This window comes from Protomyctophum bolini, assembly GCF_963924005.1.
Source record: "Protomyctophum bolini genome assembly, chromosome: 5".
Lineage (NCBI taxonomy): Eukaryota > Metazoa > Chordata > Actinopteri > Myctophiformes > Myctophidae > Protomyctophum > Protomyctophum bolini.
In genome coordinates this window covers 47,714,616-47,724,898 of record NC_137866.1, presented here as the reverse complement: position 1 = coordinate 47,724,898, position 10,283 = coordinate 47,714,616, and positions in this window count along the sequence as shown.

Genomic DNA, 10,283 nt, shown 5'->3' with positions numbered 1-10,283 from the left:
AAGTAGGTCTACCCTTGTATTATAAACATTGCCGCCCCCTAGCGGCACAAACACAACATTGCTGTGTTACTAGAATAGAATAATAGAATATTTTGTTAAATTATTTCCCAAATAATTGAAAAACTTTAAAGATTTTTCAGAAATAGAATATCTACAAGCTCACAAAGCGCAATGTATTGTGTGTTTGAAACCTTTATTTTTTATTTTTTTAACAATGTTATTATGACTGTAGGCCTACTACACAATGAATCAATATTGCATGATGTGGTCATGTGGATAATAGGACAGGATAATTGTCTATATGACAAGCTGGACTGATATCAAATTGAAAACATACAGTATAAGTGTACTCAAGTAGCCTACTGTACTTTCTACAGTATACATATTTTAATTATTTTACTGATACCCCACTACATCTCAGAGGAAAATGTTGTACTTTTACTCCACTACCGTTATATGAAAACTTTAGTTACTTACTAGTAGTTACTTAGTAGATTTCGATTATTACTGTATTATTACATAACATGATACACTAACAACCTCAGGCGTATATGTAGGCCTATATTTCAGCCATTTAAACATATAGCAGATCTCTATAAGCTCACAATGCGTCGTATTTGTAGATAGGCTACTTTTGTACTTAAAAAAAAAACTTGTAACAGAGTATACAGTATAGATAGTTCATAGTTTTATACTGAAGTAAAACTATCAATCCATCACTGCTCATCAGTGGTGGGAAAGGTTCTCACATTTTTTACTTGAGTAAATATCAATACTGCAATGTAGAAGTACTGTTACTGTTAAGTAAAAATCCGGAATCTGAATTTATTTGAGTAAAAGTACAAAAGTATTGGCTTCAAAATGTACATAAATAACCAAAAGTAAAAGTATACTCATCGTGCAGAATGTCCCATTTCAAGTTTTTCAAATGTATTTCAAATGGTCGAAATGTACAGGGTTTATTGATTGAATGATTGATTCATTGAAAAATGTATTGACAGTATATGTAGAATGCACATTTCAAACGAAAACTGCTATAAGGACGAAACCATGAAAAGCACTATAAGAATTGTTTACATCATGGTTGAAGTGCAAGATAAATATAGTGGAGTAAAAGTAAAAATATTGGAAATTGGTAAAACTGCAAGTTAATTGGACTTATAAGTACAGTACTTAAGTAAATATGTACTTTGTACTTTCCACCATGCTCCTCAAGTCTACTCTGGAAACATTGCAGGGGAGGAATCATATACTCAACGTTATTGTCACACCACAGGTTTGCAAGTGTAAAGAAGTGGAAAAGTGTTCCCAGTTCATTGGTGACATTAAGTAGAAGTAGGCCTACACTCCCAGAGTTAAGATGAACTGAAGTCACATGTTCTATATAAACCAGTGCTTCCCAAAGTGGGGACCGGCGGGGACCCCCAGGGGGTACCTGAGGGAGTTCCAGGGGGGTCCCCTGCAGCTAAATGATAGTTTGGAACCAAATGGACCATTATGGGTCTGTAACTCAGAGAGTGTACAAATGGACCCCAACAGGTATATTTGGTTCCATTTGTACACTCTCAGAGTTAAATTAAAGGTAGAGTAAGTGATTTCACTTAATTCAAATATCACTTATTTTTTTGTTTTGTTGTGATAATCCTCCCTACTATAGAGTGTGCTGACCATATAAGGAGTTCCTCCCTGTCCCCAGTTAACCCCTGGGGGTCAAAAAACCTTAGGTTTCGTTTTTGGTTCTCTATCCTGATTGGATGAAAGGCTGGGTCCCAAGGCAAAAACGAAACCAAAGGTTTTTTGAGTGAAATCACTTACTCTACCTTTAACATTGATTTTACAATAATAAATTGGGGTCCCATGAGAGACAGAAATGCCATTAAATGGGGGTCTGTAACCTAATGCATGTCAAACTGGGGGGGGGGGTCCTTGAAATGAAACGGGTTCAGAATCACTGCTAGAGCCGTACAAATCAACCTTTCTCATACGAGGTCCATTATTTATTCTGCATTCGAGACACAGACCACCATTGGATGAGATTTAAAGCCTCTCAGACCCAAAATATTCTGTTATTGTTGGATAAGATTCAGTCCACAATTCCATGCTGTGTTGATGTGGCAGCGGGTATATACCATATAGGAGAGAGATAACAACAATAACTGATAACATCAAAATAACAATTCTTCTACATTCTCTGATTGCGTAGACTTCTTGTAAATTAGCTTAATTAAGCAATGCAGATGTTTAGCTTTAAATGAAACCAAATGGATTCGTAAAAGGTCCATTTGGTTTCATTTTATACACTCTCAAGAGTAACATTTTAAATAAGGGTCCATTTGGTTACCAACTCTCCATCATTTTGCTGCATGTGGACCACCTGGAACCCCCGGTTGAGATAAAGACGCCCATCTGGCCACAGGCCAACAATAATTAACGGGACACAGGGCTACCTATATGCTTATATACCTTCATTCCTCATTGCAAAGCCAAATATGGAAACTGACTTCAAGGTCAAACGGTGTCAGTCTTTACAAGGCAAAAAGCAGTGCAACACAAGGTGTGAACACAACAAAGTACAATCCATCCATCCATCCATCCTTCCTTCCATCTTCACCCGCTTATCCGTAGTCGGGTCGCGGGGGCAACACCTCCACCAGAGAGTGCTCCAGACTTCCCTCTCCAGAGCAACATTAGTGACTTCCTCCTTGGGGATCCTGGGATGTTCCAAGGCCAGTGAGTGGATGTGTTTCCTCCAACTGTGCATTGGTCTGCCCCCCGGGGTCTCCTCCCAGTGGGACCCATCCTAACCAGATGCCCAAACCACCTAATAAGAACATTATGGTGTGTAAGATTTGTAATTGTTTCTGCCATGGACAAGACCAAGTCTTTGCCACACACACACACACAGGCACACTTAAAAAACCAGACAGCAACAACATAAACATTGCTACAATACAACATTATTCCTTGGCACTGGAATTTGTTTTGGACGCGCACACACACACACACACACACACACACACACACACACACACACACACACACACACACACACACACACACACACACACACACACACACACACACACACACACACACACACACACACACACACACACACACACACACACACACACACACACACACACACACACTCTATCGAAGACGTTTTGGAACATCAACCTGCAAGAGAGAAATAATATGCGTATTAATAATCTCTTCACCCTTACACTTGAAAAGTAATGATCACAAATTGACGCTATATTGCTATATTAACCCATTTTCCTGGTGGACTCTCAGGTTTGAGAACCACTAACTACACTGACCTTTTTGAAGACTTTCAGCGTGCCGCTACGAATGGAGTCCAGCAGGCTCCCTCGTGAACCGTGACCTTCGACCTTCGTGTTCGGGGGTGGCTTCCGTAAGGACGGCCCCTCTGACACAGGGGGGGCGGGGCCAGTATGAGGAGGAGGGGAAACAACCTGAGGTCCAGACAAGGTTAAAAGAACGAGGGTTTACAACACAAACAACCACAACTATAACTGAAACTGTATTGTGTTTACAAAACAACCTGAAATTTGGACTTTGTCAATATTGTATTATGCCAAAATATTTCTTCATCTACTAGCTTATAATGTGCCGCGATCCGACGATGCAATGTCAATATCGCAGTCTTTTTTTTGTTTGTGGCTTTCGCCTTTATTTCATATTTTTTTCATAGAGGGACAGACTGTATAGGCTGACTGGTAATGGGGGGGGGGGGGGGGGGGTGTGACATGCAGTAAGGGTCGTCGGGATCGGGAGTCGAACCCGCGACCACACTGCCAGACTGGATTACCATGCAGCCAAGGTGCCTGGACCGCTGAGCCACGGCCCAGGCCGTCAATATATTGCAGTCTTGATACAACATCTAAAATTGTGAAAACTTTTTTTCCACCACTGCAGAATTCCCACGCTTAATTGCCTTCACCGTTGCAGCGATGACGTCATCGCGAGAAGTGTGACGATTGGCAGCAGGTGTCTTAATGGCGACGCAGCTCTTCTTCTCCAGGAAGTGTGAGAACACCTTGTTCCTCTTCCTCTTGTCCTGGTGGTGAGGCTCCGGGAGGACTTTGTTTGACGCCACTGCTGTGGAGCAGAATGAATCTGTTCTATAGTGTCGCTTTTGGCAGCAAGTGTTGATGTAGTTCGTCATAGTCTTTTGAATAGGATGTCATTTAGTTTGAGTCATATTTTAGTCATCTGAAAGGTGTCGGTTTTAGTCTAGTTTTAGTCCACTGGTCGATGCTGAAAATAGCCGATGTACAAGCTCACAGAGAGCGCAACCACAAATAATATAGAATCACTTTAAAAGAAATGTTTTGTTCTATACTGGATCTCTTCTCCAGTAGAACCTCCCAAACATTTTAGTCTATAGTATTCATAAATTTGTTGACAAAATTGTCAATAGGCCTATAGTCTTAGTTTTAGTCATCGTAGCTTGGTTTTTTTTTTTTTTCGTTTTTTCGAAAAAAGGTAGTCGAGGAAAATCTTCCGTCATAGTTTTTGTCGACGAAATGAACACTGCCACAATCAGATTCAGAATCAATTTTGCTGTCACATGGACAGGTTCACAGGTAGGCTGTAATATAATAATACAAAATTCTGAATTGATCAATATATCACTTCAGTTTAACCACTTACAGTAGACCTTCTCTTATACTAAGAACACCAAATCTCTTCATCCAAAATAGCCAATCTACAGCCCAAAACACGTCACAGATCGGCTATTTTCGGCTAATTTGGGATGGCTCAGGATAGAAGACAGGATTACAGCAAATAACAATGGTATTGGTATTTAACCCATTTTGGGCGGGAACCCTTTTTGGTGTTTTAAACATTATGTTATAATTTAGCTATTGAAAAATAGCAGATCTACAACCTACAAGCTACGAGCTTGTAGGTCTGCTATTTTTGAAAAATCGTTAAAAAAAATGCGGCGAAAGTTTTACAAATGGGTTAAGATAATCAATGACCCCTCAGTGCACTCATACCTGTCTATACCTACTTCTCCAAAGTGAGTGACACCCACAGCCACGACATTAAAGGGAGCAGCATGATTAAAAATCCCTTTAAAAATTGGCGTGAAAAAAACTAAAAAAAAAAAAAAAAAAAAAGGGGAGGTCAAAGGAGGTGTCTTTCACCGCCGGCGGTTTTCCTTTTTCTCCTTTGTATACATTGTGTATTTGTTGGTGACATGTATTATCGTGTTAATTTGTTATACGCTATGTTGATGAATTGAATACACAAAGGACCACAATGGAAACATGTCCCCTTTTTGTGTCATCCTGTTAGCCTTAATGTCTGACCGTACCCCGTGCTGTTCACAGACTAAAGGCCTTTTCAGATGGGGAGCAACTGACGCGCTGTAGGTACGTCGTTCATTTTCAAATAGAAAAAGTGCCCAGGTCTCTAAATGTTTAGGAGTAATATAAATATGTTTTGTGTGTGTGTGTGTGTGTGTGTGTGTGTGTGTGTGTGTGTGTGTGTGTGTGTGTGTGTGTCGAGACTTGGCCTGCTGTAGCGCCACCCTGACGATGATTTGAAAACTGTCAAGTGGCATTGCGTTGTGGCGATGTGTACAAAACGGGTACAAAGCGGGCTACTCCTGAAAACTTTAGAAGCCAATCTTAGCCAATCAGGTTGGATTATGATAAATCAAACAAACCCGTCTTGATCACATGACTATGGAGAGCACATGTGTACCGATTTGCGTGACATTTGGATAAAATCTGAAGGAGTAAATATGTTTTACATATGTCGGCCTCCTGGTGGCGCTATAAAGAGCAGAGCAGAGAGCAGTTTTTCCATTGGCCTCTAGGGAGTGTGCATACAAAGTTAGCTATTGAAAAATAGCAGACCTACAAGCTCGTATAGCGCGCCACCGAGTGGCGCGCTATACGAGCTTGTAGGTCTGCTATTTTTGAAAAATCGAAGAACGACTGACATTTTTTAGAATCTGATCTCAGGTCAGAATGGGTTAATCAGACCATGCAGTGTGTGTCCAGTGGAAACATCGTATGAATCTGATCTCAGGTCAGAATGGGTTAATAAAGAATTCAATCAATCAGTCAATCCACCAATCAATCAATCAATCAATCAATCAATCAATCAAAAGCAGCATATAAATAAGAGCTATATGTACAGTATTATGTGTACCTGGAAGTGGATGGTGGACCGGGGCTGCTGCTGCAGGGGTGATGGGACGGCCCTTCTCCTCCTCCTCCGCCTGTAGCTTCTCCGCCATGCGCCGCTGGCGCTGGAGGTCCACATTGCGACTCAGCACGTTGGTGATGGCCAGGCGGGGACCGGCCAGCTCAAAGTGGTAGCCCAGCTTCAACAGGGTCCTGTTGCCCCTCAGCAGCTCGGCCATCTCCATCTCCGTCTCCCCCCCGCAGATGTGCCGCTGGTTTTGGAAGCGAAGCTCCGTGATGCCTATATGTGCGTCGAAGCCCGGGGGGGAAATGGTATGAACTATAACTAATCAAATTGATTGATTATAAAAATAAAATCGACAATCAAATGATCTTTTGGTATTTTATTATATTCTGGGTATGTCGTCACAAGCTCACAGCACATTTGTGAGCTTGTGAATGTGCTGTTATCACTATTTTCTTTCATGACTCCGTTGTGCAACAAATAAAAGAACACTTAAGTTGTGTGACAGAACAGCCTCTGGCAGACACATTTCCTAATTTTCAGCAGTATACTACACAGCAGCATGCATGGATATATAACCATGTAGCATATCCAAAACCGCCCATATCGGCCATAAAAGATGCCATATCGGCCTCGGAAGGCTCGGATCGCTCTCAATAACCGCGTGACCGTCCGTCAATGAACCGTCGCTTTTGTTTTGTGTATTTCTAATGTTTCGAAAGGCATGCATAATAATCCGTATATAATATCGGAAATCGGTCAGAATCGGTGTCGGGAGGCGAGGCAGATATGATGACACCCTGTAAATAAACCGGATAATATCGGTCGTAATTTCATGACCGCCCCCCCTATAGAGCGCCGCAGTCCCCGCCCCCTTTCAGAAAAGCGAGTGGCCCAGGAAGTGGAAGCCCCCATGCATTCTCCCATCGGCACTTTTAATATAATTTATTTAAAGACGGTTACGCCGCGGACAAAGCCAATTCGGATCGTGACGAATCATGACGATGAACACAATATTTTGGGACGATCAAATCATTAGAAAGAAGAAAAGAAAGTCAGGAGACAACACTATTTGTTTTATTTTTCGTCTTATAAATTATTTGATCGGCCCAAAATATTGTGTTCATTGTCATGATTCGTCACGGTCCGAATTGGCTTTGTCCGCGGCGTAACCGTCTTTAAATAAATTATATTAAAAGTGCCGATGGGAGGAATGCATGGGGCTTCCACTTCCTGGGCCACTCGCTTTTCTGAAAGGGGGGCGGGGACTGCGGCGCTCTATACACTTACTCACCCGTGTTGATCTGTGTGGCACGGACCAAGGCCAGGACGCCGGCGCCGGTGAGGCGGTTGGAGTCCAGGTTGACGCTGGTCAGAGACGGGTGCCCGCCCTCCAGGGCGCGGGCCACGGCGCGGGCCACGCGGTCGTCGGCGCCCGTGTTGGCCAGGGCCAGCGCGGTGACGTGCGCGTTGCGCCGCAGCGCCTCGGCGAAGCGCACCAGCGTCTGGACGCCGACGCCGGCGTCCGCCGCGTTGTTGAGGTTCAGCTCGGTCAGCGACGGGTCGCTGCGACGCACGCGCTCCAGGAGCTCCTCCAACACTGCATGGAGAGAGAGAGAGGACTCATGGGGGTTATTCATGTTCTTCTCAACCCAGTGGTCCTCGTCCAACACTGCATGGAGAGAGAGAGGGTACTGGGGGTTATTTATGTTCTTCTGCTCCGGACGCGCTCCAGGAGCTCCTCCAAAACTGCATGGAGAGAGAGAGTACTGGAGGTTATTCATGTTCTTCTGCTCCGGACGCGCTCCAGGAGCTCGTCCAACACTGCATGGAGAGAGAGAGGGGACTGGGGGTTATTCATGTTCTTCTCAACCCAGTGGTCCGGGACCAACGGCGGACCCTTAACCCATTTTGACCCGAGATCAGATTCTAAAAATCTCTTCTAGATCCTGACAGTTTTCTGAAAAAGCTATGTTTCTATAAATGTCAGTGGTTCTTCGATGAAATAAAAATAGCAGACCTACAAGCTCATAGCGCGCCACCGAGTGGCGCGCTATGAGCTTGTAGATCTGCTATTTTTCAATAGCTAAAGCACAACATAATGCTAACACCAAAAGGGGGTCCCGGCCCAAAATGGGTAAGATCTTTAACTCTTGAGCGTAAAATGTCACCAAATGGACCAAATTACAGGTCCATTTGTTTTTTTATTTTGGTTTGGTACTTGGTTTATTTTATTTGCCTGTTGTCTCTCCTATAATGGTACCAGATCAATACAGCTGATACAGAGTTGTGGACAAATCTTATCCAACGACAAGAAAATATGCTGAGAAGCTAAATCTCATCAAATGGTGGTCCATGGCAGACCGTCAGTGACGGAAAGTACTTTTTACTCTACTGAATTGATTTAAAAACTTGCATATTACTTCTAGTTACTTCATAGATTTAGATTATTACAAAACATACATGAACCATGCACACAGCCCTATACTGTTTGACAATAGCATGATCTACAAGCTCACAAGGTGTCAGGATGCGACGCGGTGTGAGCTTGTAGATCTGCTATTTTCAAAATATTCGTATACATTTACTAGGTTACTTTGAGAGCCACTGATTTATGATACCACAATAATGTAGAATATAAATACTCTTAAGGCCTGCATTCCAGTTTTACTTGAGTACAAAGGTATATTGGCAATTTGGCCTCGATATACACTCAAATAACTTGTAACTGAAGTTTTTAGATTGTCGTGGAGTAAAAAGTACCTTATTTGCCTCTGAGACGCAGGGGAGTAGTCGTTTAACCCATTTTGGGGCGGGAACCCCTTTTGGTGTTTTAACTAAGCATTATGTTATTGAAAAATAGCAGATCTACAAGCTCATAGGTGGCGCGCTATGAGCTTGTAGGTCTGCTATTTTTTTTTAATCGTGAAAATGCGGCACACATCTTTGAACATATATTCTTTCAGAGCGAACGTTTTTTTTTTTTCTTTAAGTAAATGTACCTCAAACATAAACACTGTACTTGAGTAAATGGAGTTTTAGTTACTTTCTACCGCTGGCGCTCAGCAAACGTACTTGGAACAGAACATGTTCCATCACCGCAGGCTGCCAGGGATTCCTGGCTACTTCTGCTTCTTATCTGGACATCGTTACTGTCACCTGTGTTCCCATGGGAACAAGCTGTGGTGTTCTGTGTGTCCTGGAGGCGGCTGGCTTTCTTCTTCTTCTCCTCCTCCGCGAGGGCTCGGCCACGCTCCTTCTCAACAACAGCCGCGGTTCCCTCTCCGGAGGAGGAGGAGGACGACGACGGAGGTTCTTTCATTTTCTGAGTTTTTGCAGCACCGCCGTCCACTCCCCCTCTTTTCTCTTTCTTGGTCTCGCGTTGCTGCAGCTTTGAGATCAGATCTCTGGTTTTGCACTCCGCACTAGTCCTCCCGCGGCGGCGGCGGTCCTCCTCGTTCGCTCGCTGCTTGTCTTGCTCGGCGTCGTTTTCCCTCTGCAACTTTGAGACGAGCTCCAGTGTTTCATTATTGTCGTCGTTGCCTTCCTTTTTCCCTCGCTTGGTTTCACCTTTGACCTCTGTGTGATGATGACCCTCGTCGTCCGTCTCTGTCCTGGAGTCTTTTTTGTCCTTAACGACATCCGTCACAGCCTCGCGGCCTCGTCGCTGCTTGTTCGCCTGCGGCTCTGCTCTGCGGTCACGCCTCGTGTCCTCGTTCACGTCCATGTTAGACGGGCTCGTGTCAGTCGGTCTCGAGTCGGACGGCTGTGCGTCACGTGGCCTTCCTCCTGCGTTTCCGGAGCCAGAGTCATCATCTGATGGCGAACAGGTGTCATCGTCGCGCGGTTCGCCCGGCTCGCGGTTCGCAGAATGGCTCCCTCTTCTCTCTCCTCCATCTCCGCTCGTTTCACCCTTTAAACACAACACAGAAGGAGAAGGTCACGATGAAATGACATAAACATACGCCGTGAAACTCAACTCAACCAAGTGAAAATATAGGGCCTAATTGTCCCTTGTTTGATCGAATTGGCCTAAAAACGTTTTCAAATAACTGTAGCGGGGTAGAAGTATAAAGTATTGAGAAGTA